Source organism: Lepidothrix coronata, unplaced genomic scaffold (genome assembly GCF_001604755.1).
Source record: "Lepidothrix coronata isolate B3197 unplaced genomic scaffold, Lepidothrix_coronata-1.0 Scaffold24, whole genome shotgun sequence".
Lineage (NCBI taxonomy): Eukaryota > Metazoa > Chordata > Aves > Passeriformes > Pipridae > Lepidothrix > Lepidothrix coronata.
The window spans coordinates 2,390,031-2,403,043 of record NW_016690204.1 but is presented as its reverse complement, the minus strand read 5'-3'; the positions used below and the strand labels follow the sequence as shown (position 1 = coordinate 2,403,043).

At 52.1% G+C, this 13,013-nt stretch overlaps 1 long non-coding RNA gene across 2 annotated transcripts; it reads right to left on the bottom strand.

The window, feature by feature from the left end:
• Positions 1-3,820: 3,820 nt before the first annotated feature.
• Positions 3,821-12,633, bottom strand: LOC108494382. 2 transcript variants are annotated; one of them, XR_001873826.1, is made up of 4 exons: positions 12,256-12,633; positions 11,467-11,539; positions 8,869-8,952; positions 3,821-4,698 (listed from the first exon to the last, which is right to left on the bottom strand). It is a non-coding gene; the product is annotated as an uncharacterized LOC108494382 (long non-coding RNA). The 2 variants fall into 2 exon arrangements; XR_001873825.1 differs by lacking the exon at positions 3,821-4,698 and having other exon boundaries at positions 8,712-8,952; positions 12,256-12,581.
• Between the last annotated feature and the right edge of the window lie 380 nt (positions 12,634-13,013).

Below are 13,013 nucleotides of genomic sequence, written 5' to 3'. Positions count from 1 at the left end.
TATTTCTAGCCATAAAATAGTGAGTTCACTTTTAGCAGTTGCAATTAGTGGTTTGTGGGTGGTTTCAGCCAACATGGGCCAAAAGAAAGACATGGAACTTTTTTTCCCCTGCAGATTACGGTGAAAGATCCCTTCCCCGAGCACACAGAAAGGCAGGATGCCCATAGATACACTCTGGCCATTTGTGATGGGAAGATTTCTGTGTTTCCCACCTCCCTGCCTTGTCCTTCAGTTAAAGGTTTGGCCTTCCCCATCACACCATCAGGAGGAGGGTGCATTAGCAAGCTCTTCAGGTGCTACTGCTCACACCTTGGCGTGAGGTGAATCCCAGATGAAAGGCAGTCCAAGTTCAGGTGCTGAACTGTGAACTCTGGCACCGAGCACTGATCGCAGTTCCCTTCTGGATCCCCACAGGATCCACCTCTTGCCTGAACCCATATCTTGGGAGAAAGACCTCGTCCTTCCCACGAGGCTGGTGCCTCCCTCCATTCGTTCTCCTGTTCTCTCCTGGCAGCTCAGAGCAGTGGTGTGTCAGCATCTTCAAACCTGGGGGAATGGGTGATTCCTCGTCCCTTGAAAGGTGTCTCCAGACTCCTCCTCACCCATTTCTGCCCTCTGCTCTTCCCACCACGGCAGAAGAGAGACAAGACCAGTACCTTCCAGTACCTGAAGGGAACTTATGGGAAAGATGGGGCAGGACTATTTACAGGAGCATGTGGTGACAGAACAAGATGGAATGGGTTCAAACTGACAGACAGTAGGTTTAGATATTAGGAAAAAAATCATCCCTGTGAGGGTGGTGAGGCCCTGGCACAGGTTGCCCAGAGCAGCTGTGGCTGCCCCATTCCTAGAAATGTTCAAGGCCAGGTTGGACAGGGCTTGGAGCGACCTGGGCTAGTGGAAGGTGTCCCTGCCCATGGCAGGGGGTGGGAACGAGATGAGCTTTAAGGTCCCTTCTAATCCAAACTATTCTATGATTTTAGGATCAAGGGCTCAGCATGTTTGACCACACTAAGCATTGCTCCTTTTGATCCAAGGCCATCCTACCATCTATTAACTCATTTGGACACACTGCATATGTCTTTTGTGGAGGTAATTCATCACTATAAATCTCAAAGTTCAGGTATTTTTCTCTCTCTGCATATAGCTTTCATTTTTTTACTGGTAGCAGTGCTCACAGCAATGCAGTGACTTCCACGTAAGTGTCTGGGATGACATTTGGAAACGCCCTCCCTGTGTTCTGGCTGACGGTCCTTATTTTTTGCTGCAGCAAAATCTGGTGTTCCCAAGAAAACTCTGCCCAAGCTCATAATCTCACCACCATCCTGTGAGCAAAACTCTGCTGAGCCACTGCAAAGCCAGGCCATGGGGACACTGGTGGCATTTCTCCCTGCCCTGCCATTGTTGTGGTTGGTGGAGGCAGCTACAACAGCACAGCTCTGCAGTTCCTCCTGCTCCATTCAGCCCTGCCTGTACCTCTGCCTCTCCTCTTCTTGCTGTCAGCCATGGCTTCAGTGCAAGGCTTTGGTGATCTCTAGGAGCTTCATTCCCAGGAAATTCTCCATACCTTATCAATGTTAATCTTGGCTCCCCCACCAACCTTTAACCTTTTGCTGTGGGTTCAATTCTTAAAAAACTTTATTTCTCATCAGAGACTCTGTTGAACTCCCACAGTCACCCAGAGAGCAACTCCAAGCTCCTTTGCAGCATCAGCCTCTCTCCATCGCCCGGGTTAAAAGCCAACTGTGAAATGTTTTGGGTTTAGGTGGCAGACAGGTCCCTCACCTTCTGTGTTAGGCTCCAAGGGTCAACTCTGCCCAAGTTCTTGGAGAAAGGTGCAGCCTCAGAGGTGGCTGCACTGTCCTTGCTCAGGCACTGCCACGTGCTATCACAGAATCATGGAATAGTTTGGGTTGGAAGGGACCCTGAAGATCATCTCGTTCCACCCCCTGCCATGGGCAGGGACACCTTCCATTAGCCCAGGTTGCTCCAAGCCCCATCCAACCTGGCCTTGGACACTTCCAGGGATGGGGCAGCCACAGCTTCTCTGGGCAACCTGTGCCAGGGCTCCTCATAGGGAAGGATTCCTTCCTGCGGACTGTACACTCCTTCCAGGGAGGAAAGGGCCCCCAGCGGTGGCCAGGAAGCCTTTCTGGAAAACTGTCCTGCTGAACCAGTTCCAATTTGTATGAAATTCTTCAATATTCATCAGGGCAGGGAGCACACTGAGTTGGGCTGACAGGGGGAATACATTAACTGCCAGTTTGTGCCTCCACCCTCTCTCTTCCTCTACCATAAGGTGTTTTGTTTTGGACAAAAAAAGGGCAACTTCCAAGGAGTTCAGAGCTCAGTGCTGTCTGGTTTGGGACCAGTGGAAATTGGGACCTGGCCCAGTCCCACATTGCCCCACAAGTCGGATGATGATGGCTCTTTTCCCCCTTTTTCTAGCAGATAACAAGTTTGTGGAAAACTACTTTATTCAGGTGGGTAACTCTGGAGTATTCAGGGATTCAGTGAGTATTCAGAAACCCCCTGAGGTTTTAGTTTTTGGAATTTGGAAAGCGCTGAAACCTTCTGATCTATTAATTGATAAAGAAAACACTTAATTTCCATGCTGCGTGAGCAAAGCTTTAAAAACAGCTTTTACTTCTGAAACTGAGAAAATGAAAGAAGTAAGAAAGGACAAAGTGACATCAATCCACCAATCCACCAACCTTCCCCTCACTGAATTTTTCACATCAGTTTGATTCAAACCAAATTCCTTATTTTTTCTTTTTTGGCAACAACCAGTTCAAAGGCCCCACTGTTTCTCCAGCCCCGTGGTTCTCTCAGAGAGCCTTGGGTATGGTCTGGCTCTCCTGCATCATCCTGCCGGATGCTTCTTGCATCCCTCCTATCACCTTGTTTCAGCTGCCTGAATCACACCTGGAATCTCCTGGGTGCCCAGCATAGAGCAAGACCCAAACTCTTCCTGGTGGTCAAATCCAGAGTTTCTCCCATCACAGCACGAGGGCTTTAGCTGGAAAACTTTTTTCCAGCAGAAATCACCTTTCTCCATAAGTTTGCACACTGCCTAAACAGTGGGCTCAGGTGAAAGTAGAAACAACTATTGTCATTATATCTTCTAGCTCGTAGAATCATGGAATCACAGACTGGTTTGGGCTGGAAGGGACCTTAAAGCTCATCTCATTCCACCCCCTGCTCATTCCACCCCATTCCACTAGCCCAGGTTGCTCCAAGCCCCATCCAACATGACCTTGAACCCTTCCAGGGATGGGGCAGCCACAGCTTCTCTGGACGACCTGTTTGGGTTAAGGGGATCAGAGCAGGGCAGCAGAGTGGTTGTGGTGGTGGTAATAATCAGCACAGGAAAAACAGGGATCATTTCCACTGGAAAATCTGTGTGAGAATGACTCCAGTGAGGTGCCTGACTCTGTTGTTTCAAGGTTATCAAAGAAATGATCACCCTCCCAGCTGTGATGTCCCACTCTGTGACATTAATGGCAGGGAAATTTAAAGCCAAAGGAATGTCTTGGCACAGTATGTAATTTGCCTGGGGAAATTAGTTTCAAAAAGGATCAGAAAGTTAAATACTACTGCTGAGCTTAAACGAAGGTGAATAATTTTATAGCCAAAATAATATTTTTCTACGATAAATTATGTAGAAGGCGAGAGTAATAAAATGTCATGCTCCAGGGTATAAAACAATCCCTGTAAAGGTCAGGAAGCTCTTTTAACATACCTGCACATCCCTCCAGATGCATTTTAATTTGTTTGGATTTTGTGTCCTTGATTGGACATGATACTTGTCTCGCCTGAAGTTCCTCGAGGCCGAACACCTCGTTGGGTGGACAGAGAAACCTCCCCCAGCTCTCCCGGGGTATTGCTCCATCCTTTTAAGCGTGAGGCAGAAGATTGTTACACATATCACTCCTGTCCCATTCCTGCAAGACTTGGCATTGGTGGCATCTCACCCTCTGACTTGTGACTCCACAATTTTGCTGTTACAACACTGCCTCTGATTACATCGGGATTAACTTTTCAGCCCAAGCTGTCCACCCTGGGCATGATGCTTAATTCCTGCAATGTGGAGTTCCACAGTTTGGCTGTTGATGTTCTCTGTGCTTTGGTCTTGGATCATCCACAGCACATTCGGTGTTAAGAAGAGAAACTCCCTTTTTTCTTGCTTTTCTTCCTGCCACACATCAGCCATTAAAGCTGCTCCCAGCCTTGTGCTCAGCAGGGGAGTGGAGCCAGAGCAGCTCCGAATCACCCAGCCTGGAGGTCCCATCATTGCCATCCTGGAGTGGGGCTTGACAAACTGCTGCAGCTCATCTCAGTCCCCCAGCTCCTCCACATCCAGTGTACTATTAAATATCCATTATGTACTACTAAACAACCCCCAAGCAATAAGTTTGGCCCCTGAGTCAGGTCAGCTCCGCTCTCTGTGGCCCAAGCCCACATCTCCCTGCTTACCTGAAGGCTTCTCAGCTGCCTGCCAGGTTCCTCTACACAAGACAACATTTGGTGCTCATTCAGGGCAATTTACTGGGCTGGTTTGAATATGAGAGCTCTGAAATTTATTTCACACTTGTGAAACGAACCCAGACCCAGCCTCTTCACAGCGGCTGTCAGTGATGCTTGCAGCATCCTGCAATCCTGTGTGGAATTTGCTTGTGAGCTTTGTACAGTTACCCTCTGGGAGAGAGAAAATAGGGGAGAATTCAAGCTAGGAAAGGCAATTTACATTATTGAAGTGTTAAAGCAGGACAGAGCTGTTATCTCAAACCTAAAAGCAGCCAAAGACTTTGTAAAATAAAGGATTTTCATAGAATCATAGACTGGGTTGGGTTAGAAGGAACCGTAAAGCTCATCCAGTCCCACCCCCTGCCCTGGGCAGGGACACCTTCCACTAGCCCAGGTTGCTCCAAGCTCTGTCCAATCTGGCCTTGGACACTTCCAGGGATGGGGCAGCCACAGCTTCTCTGGGCAACCTGTGCCAGGGCCTCCCCACCCTCACAGGGAAGAATTCCTTCCCAACATCCCATCTAACACTGCCCTCTGGCAATGGAAATCCATTGTCCCTTGTCCTGTCACTCCGGGCCCTTGTCCCAAGTCCCTCTCCAGCTCTCTGGAGCCCCTTTAGGCCCTGGAAGGTGCAGAAGACAGATCACCTGAGGCATCTGCAAAAAGGTACCAGTAACCACTGCAGCCATGACATGGCCCTGGTCTCCCCCCAGCCTTCAATTGGAGATGCCCAGAATGATCTTTGCCTCTTCCAGAGCAATGGCAGCTCCATCTCCTCCTTATCCACCTCTCCTTGAGCAAGCGGTGACCCTCTGCACCTGCAGGCCAGCGCGAGTTCCCCCGGGACACTGTGACATCTTCAGAGCTGTGGTTATGAACCTGCATCATCTGTGCCCAAACCAACAAAAATACATCCCAGAACTGTCTGGCTTTGTATTTTCCTGGAGTTTGAGTCCAGTTGAAGGCATTAGACCATTTTTTCTATATTTTTGGATGCCACAAGTCAGTGCATTTCGGGTGAACATGGAGCCCTGTCACTCAGGTCAGATTAAAGCCTCAAGAGAGCAGAGCTACTGTCTGACAAGATGAGAAGCCACGAGGTGCCAGCACAGCCCCGGCGCTGCCAGGGAAGGTTTCAAAGTTCACAGCACCAGCCTGGTGCTCCAGCCTGAAGGAAGGGGGACAATCCAGGCACCCCAAACCCCCTCCCTCCCCAGCTGGCACGGGGCACCGAGCTCGCAGACTGAGTGATCTCACAGCGCTTGGGCAAGGCAAGAAATCCTCGTGGCTTCCCCTCCCAACTCCCCACTTGCAGGCTGAGCCCTTCCTCCCAGACACTGATTTAAAGACGTGCAGTTGAAAATGAACTAATTTTGCTTTAAAGGCTGCGAGCCCCGACACAGGCACTGCGCCCCTTGCCCGCTGTCACAGTGCACAGAGACTGTCACTGCGAGAGAGCTGCGCCTCATTTCAAGGTTGAATTTGTCCAGCTTCAGACCCTGGGACATTTACCTCCCTGGAAATAATGTGGGGAAGCTGTAGTCCATTACAGAAGAGCTGTCACTTCACTCGATGAGATCTCTGGCCAGGAGCTTGGTTTTTAACACCCTGATGTCCCCACATACCTCCTTCTTTGTGCTCTATTTTTTTTTTCTTAGACATTAAGGAAACCATATTTTATTTTCTGGCTTTTCCGTGCAACTGCAAGGACCAGATACTCTTCTTAAATGACAAGAGCTGAGAATCTTGTGCGCTTGCATGACCACAACGATTTTAAAAACTCCTTTAACCAAACCACTGCCCAGGTTTTACCGAAGATGTGCGAGGCTGATGTACGTGCGGGCTGCTGACACCCAGCGCCGAACACGTGAGCTCCAAAGCACCTCAAATTATCTCCTGTTGGCTTTTGAAGATACGTCTCCACCCTCCATTCAGAATGACAACTTTTGGCAACAACAAGAAAACAGAAATGACAGATGGTAACAAAATCTGGTACACAAACATGACAGTAGGCAGTATAATGAACATTTCACCCACTCCTTCATTTATGCTAATCGGTGCTTTTGAGCAACCGGAATTGTTCTGCCAGACAGCCGCGGATCTGAAGCACAGCAGAGCAAATCTCAGAGGGCCACCAACCTGAAACCAGGGTAAAACCTACCAAGTGACTCGTTGTGAATGAAATTAAAGTACCACTAAACTCCAGCCTGCTCTGGCGGACACTGAAAAATCCCCCCACTCCCAAAAAGCACATTGACCTCTCCTCCTGCCTGAAATTCCTGCCCGGAAAACACCACGTCCACAAAATAGAGGCAGTCCGGTCTTCCTGCTACCCAAAGCTCCACCAAAACTCAGAGGAACCATCAAAACTGAGAACCAGCAGCCCTGCAGTCGGTACACACTGTGATAACAAAATGTATTTGCTTTGGCGATGAAAAATTGCCTCTAAAAAGCCCCTTTCTCCCAGATTCAGTTCTCTGGGATGGACTCTGTCCCCACAGGAAAATGGTTACTCTTCCCTTTGAAGCCCACTTATCTCACACTGACATTCTCAGTGGAAGGTGCTATGTCACCCACAGACCTCCTTTTATTTCCTATAAAAATGTAAATCAGCCTATTTTTTCCCCCCAACAACCTTATGTAATGAGCAGTGTTCTCGCTCAATCATTTTGAAGATGTGCTTTAGCCTCTATTTTATGCAGGAATCTGTTGAGACTGAAACCATTCCTCTCCTCTTCCTGATATTTCAGTGCTTGCAATAGATGGAGCTGATGCAAAGCTCTATCACTGTTTCTGGGGTGGGCAGGATCTGAAGACATCTCAGAGAGCAACAGCAACACCCTTATAATCTCCCGAGGGTATAAAATAATTCTTCCCATAAATAAATTGCCAGTGCTTTCAGGAAAAAAGGGGCAACCTTGAGCAATTGCCCCCAGAGCCGGCTGGGGTGTGTAATTGTACAAAACTGTGTATATTTGTAATTATAAATGGGGTCCTCCGTGATGAACATTTCCAGACACTGCCCTTGTGGATCCCAATTTTCCTTTGCTTACAGTGCTGTCAAACATAACCCATGGCAGACGAAACATTCTCTTCTGGGACAGAATCACAGTGAAAACTCACCAGAAAAAGAGCAAATTTTGACCAAAACATTTCAGTTGCTTTTGAGGTGAAAACCCCACTATATGATCCTGGTGCGCTTCCAGTACCCAGTTCTGTGCTCAGCCCCAGAAGAAGGGGCTGGAGAAAATTTTTATGTCATTTTTATGTCAGCAGTTCATTTGATCATAGAATCATAGATCTCCCATTGTGCTCATGCAGATCCACCCAGATTTCTCCAACGTAGAGAAAACTTTGCTTTTCCTGCCTTTTTTCTTATCCCTTTGTCATTTCCTGCCCTGGGTGAAGCATCCCAACCTGTTTAGTTGTTCCTTGGGTGGAAACTACTCCATTTCTTTAATTATCCTTGTTGCCTTCCTCCTTCTCTCCTGGCCCTTCTGAAAGCAGGTTGCCCAGAGAAGCTGTGGCTGCCCCATCCCTGGAAGTGTTTGAGGCCAGGTGGGATAAGGCCTTGAGCAACCCGGCCTAGTGGGAGATGTCCCTGCCCATGGCAAGGGAGGTTGGGACTAGATGATCTTTAAGGTCCTTTCCAAGCCTTAATGTTCCATGATTCTATGATTTGGACTCCAATGCTCCTCCCCAGCTGGACTGTGCCTGGGCCAGCTCCCAGCCCACACACCATCTCCATCGACGGCAAGGAGACACTGCTCAATCTGGCTTTCCCAGGCCTGATCCCATCTCAGACCAAAGCCCTTTCATAGTATAGTTTGGGTTGGAAGGGACTTTGAAAATCATCTTGTTCCACCCCCTGCCATGGGCAGGGACACCTTCCACTAGCCCAGGTTGCTCCAAGCCCCATCCAACCTGCCCTTGGACAATTCCAGGGATGGGGCAGCCACAGCTCCTCTGGGCAACCTGTGCCAGGGCCTCCCCACCCTCACAGCCAAGAATTCCTTCCCAATATCCCATCTAACCCTGCCCTCTGGCAGTGGAAATCCATTGCCCCTTGTCCTGTCCCTCCATCCCTGGTCCCAGGTCCCTCTCCAGCTCTCTTGGAGCCCCTTTAGGCACTGGAAGGGGCACAGAGCTGCCTCTTCTCCAGGCTGAACATCCCCAGCTCTCCCAGCCTGGCTCCAGAGTGGAGTTGCTCCAGCCTTCAGAGCATCTCTGTGGCCTCTTCTGGACTTGCTCCAGCAGTTCCACATCCTTCTCATGTTGGGAATCCCAGAGCTGGAGGCAGCACTGCAGGTGGGGTCTCACCAGAGCACAGCCCACACTCACCTTGCTGCTCCTTTTCTGGGGATGCAGCCCAGGACATGGCTGGCTTTCTGGGCTGCCCCTTCAATCCGTAGGTACAGATGGCATCTGTTAAAAGATAAGCCAATCCTAATTTGTTTTGTTTTGTTTTGTTTTTAGGGTTTTTTTCAAGTGTTTGCACAGACACAGAGGCTTCTTATCCCCTATCACCCATACTCCCCTCTTCCTTTGCCTGGTTTCAGTTAGGAAGCCACACATGATGTTCCTTCGCTCCAAGACCTGGTGAACTGGCTGGCAGGTGGTCTGGTGAGAAGGGATCTGTCCTGGGATGCTGTGAAAAGGTGGGAGCTTCTGCCTGTTGTTTGCCACGGAAAAGGGAAGATGTCTGCATTCAGCTGCTGCTGATACCAGGAACACCAGCTCAAACCCAGGAACACCAGCTCAAACCCAGGAACACCAGCTCAAACCCAGGAACATCAGCTTGGGACGGTGCTGCTCCGATGCTGCTGTGGCTGAAGGAGGTTTCAACCCGTGTCCTTGGCGCCCCAGGTGTGTTCACAGAGGTCCCACAGCCTGAGGTCCCCGGGTGCCCTGGTGCTGCCCAGCCACGGACACCCAGCTCTGGCACAGGGGCCGGGATGTGGTGCTGGGTGGTCTCTGTGGCTTTGCTGCAGCCTCTGGGGCCAGAACTCCAACAGCCTCCAGCTCTGCCGGGGCCGTCCCCACATCCCGGCTCGCTGGACACACTCAAAGTTCACGGTGCTATAAATACCCGGAGCAGGGCGCCAGTGCTCCCGGCCGGGTGGGGGGGCTGAGAAAACCCGAAGGGGTTTCGTTGCAATTAACCCTGTGGGTGCACAAGTCCTCTCTGTGCGGTTTGAGAAAGAGGAATCCTCCGATTCAGAATGTTTCTAAAGCCAGAAGAGTGCAGCAAACTCCTTCTGTGGGCTGATTCCTGCTGGGAACAGACCTGGGAGAGGTACTGGGATTGGAGGAGCGCAGGAGGCTGCAGGACAGCACAGGGAATGGGTGGTTTGTGGCCAGGAACATCCACAGTGTGACCCCCCAGCTTGGGCAGATCCTCGTGCTGGGGACACGGTGATGTGGGGCCAGCATGGCTTGTGTTGTCCCCTAAAGCAGAGGCTGCCTGTGCACCTCTCACTGCCCTCAGAGCACAGCCTGGTGCTGCACAGCCTGGTGCTGCACAGCCCCACACCCTGCCCTGTACAGCCCCACACACTACAGTCCTTTACCCCCGAGCCTGCCCCGTGTCCCTGGCCCCATGTGCAGGTCTCACTCCCAGCAGAAGGGCTAAAACTTGTTGAAAATCCCGGAGTGCCACAGAAATGCCCTAAATCAGGACAAGCTCCATCGCTGGCTCAGGGACAACCCCAAAACGTGGAGCCCCCAGTGGTGTCAGGTCACCTGAGGCACAGCACAGTGCAGTGAGGTGTGAAGGGGCTCTCTCTGGAAAGCCAAACACATGGGGAGACCCCCACTACCCTACTCGAGGCTGTACAGAGCCCTTTCACGGTGCCAAATGTGTCTTTTTAAGCATTTCCCTCACAAACTCTACTCTGCTGGGTTGAGGGGCAAGACAGTCTCCAAGGAAGAGCCTCTGCCCCCTTTCACCCTGTTCAGAGCACGGGAGATGGAAAGCTCAGAGCAATGGCAGAGGACAAGCCTGCAGAGCAGAGCCTGATGAGCTGTCTGTGACCTTGTGGCTCCTGCTGGGGCTGGACACAACTCGGTGCACACATGGCTCAGGACCGAGCAAGGTCCTTGTCACCGAAGGTCTCAGAGCACCCAGGGCTGATCCCCAGCTCCAGCGGGGCCGGGCTGCCCTGAGCACAGGGCTGGACATCCCCAGGGTCTCGCAGACCAGGGGACCCTCTCCCCACTCTCCAGGGAATCTCATGGGCCTGCTCAGGTCACAATGCCCAGCTGACCCTGCCACCAGAACAACCTCATTTCAGCCTCGGAAATGTCACCTTTCATGTCCCTTTGGGCCAAGCAAAGGCACCTTCATCACTTCACTCTCCATCATTTCCCTCTCCTCCCCATCACCACCGCAGTTCCACCTTAGTGCTGCGGGATGCCACAGCTCTTCCTGACACCTGACCAGAATTTTGTGTTACTCAGGTCGTATCTCCTCATGCCGACAGGGTCCTGCCCAAGGCTGCGCCCTGTGCCCCGTCCCCCATGCTCCCTGTGCTGGCTGCCCCAGGGCTGGTCCTTCCACGCCCCCACGGCCACCGCGTGTGGCATCGCCGGATTCCGTGCCCGGCACGGCACCGGAGCAGAGGAGCCGGAGCCGGAGGCACTAGGGGGAGATAAAGGCCGGGACATGCCGGACCCTGCGCCCTCGCCAGCCCCTCCTGTCCCCTTGTCCCCAGGGCCACACTGGTCCCGGCTGCTGGCGGGGACAAAGAGGAGAGCTGCAGGTTTCCACCTGTCACAGTCCCGTTGCTTTGCGGGGTCTTTCCTGGCATCTTCGGTCTCTGGGAAGCACCTCTGGCAACGAGAGGCCTTACGGCATTTACATCTTCATGCAGCAGCTATAAAAGCAAGAAACCACCTTCTCCCACGTGCAAAGAGCACAGGGGCACCCCAAAAACTCACCCAGGAGGAAGGAGAACAGCATACAGCACCCAGACCAGGGGCCAGCAGGGAAGGAGGGGTCTGGGGACCCAGCCTTGAAACAGAGAGTGACACACACTGCTGAGCTGAGCTGGAAGCTCAGCCTGTCGTTGCCCCAACTCCCCTTTCCCAATGCCCCTCAGGTGCACTTGGCATTGGCACAGCCATGACAGCCTTCACAGGACCCCAGCACCAGCAAACTGGGCACCTTCAGGGCTAAAACCATTCCAGGGGACATCTGGCTCTAGGCACCACCCCGATATCACACCAGCTCCTCTCCTCCCATGGATGTTCCCTTCTACAGGGGCTCCCTGCAGCCCCTCTCACCAGAGATGGGAGGATTTCAGATGGGCAGAGTTTGGGGGAGGTCCCAGGAGACAAAGAGCCAAACCAGCAGGATCTGTCCCCAGCAGAGTTGTTTGTGCCCAGCTGGATCACACAGGGCCCTGTGGGTGCAGCCCTGGCTCCCGTGTCATGAATTGGTGCCAGATGCTGGGTAGGCACAGTGCGGGGGCAGCTCCGTGGGCAGGAGCCACGTGAGGGGGGCACTTCTCCCTTGTATCTTCTATGGATTAGAAAGAAAAGTTACATCTTACCCCGTTTTTCCAGTGTGACTGGCACAGAGTTAACCCAAATACTACTGATAAAGGTTTGTATGTTGCCTGTGATGCCATCAATCCATAGTGCCCTTGGGACCTGGGCTCACCAGGCACATCCTTGAGCTCCCCCTAAAAAACCCCCACAGCACCTGCCCCCAAACCACCAACCTACCCCAAACTTGTGTTTTCTCTCCCACTCTCCAGTTTGGTCACACCGTGGCACCGCTTCCCCTGCAGCCACATCTCTGATTTGCTCATATTCACAGTTATTTACAGCTCCAGCTCCACAGTTCTCAATACCCTCACTCTTGAACTTCCCATCTGCCGGCGCTGGAGGGGAACAGGGCGGCTGGTAACGCAATCGGGATGTTGGCCTCGGACCAGGAGGCTGGATGCAGAGGGAGGAAGGCAGAGGGGTGCCTGGGGCAGGGTGTCATCTGAGCCCCTGCGGGAACAGGGTGTCTTTGCCTCGATATGAGCTGGCAAGAGCGAGAGGAGGGAAGGAGATCCTCCGTCAGTGCTTTGCTATGCGCCGCACTCCCTGTCCCCCACTCCCGGGACACAGGGACTCACCGCTGTGGTGGCAGCACACCCATACCCAGGGCTGCTCATCCTGGCTCCTTGCTCCCTCCCAGGCCTGGAAAGTTTCACGGCTTCGTAACAAACACACGCTCAAAGAGCAGAGATTGGGTGCATCAGTGCTTTTCCCGTGCTGGGAGGCGAGGGAGGTGCACACGGGAGCACCCCGTGGCTCACCCCGTGTGCCGAGTGTGCGCTGACGGAGGCGGCTCTGACACGATGCTGTGGATATGAAAGAGCTGCAGATTTGTGCTCAGCCCCCAGCACAGCCCCTAAACCTTTTGGGGGCTCTTGTGCAAGTCTGGGGTTTGCACTGTCTCTTAGCCAGTGGCAGATACCCATGGATTTGCA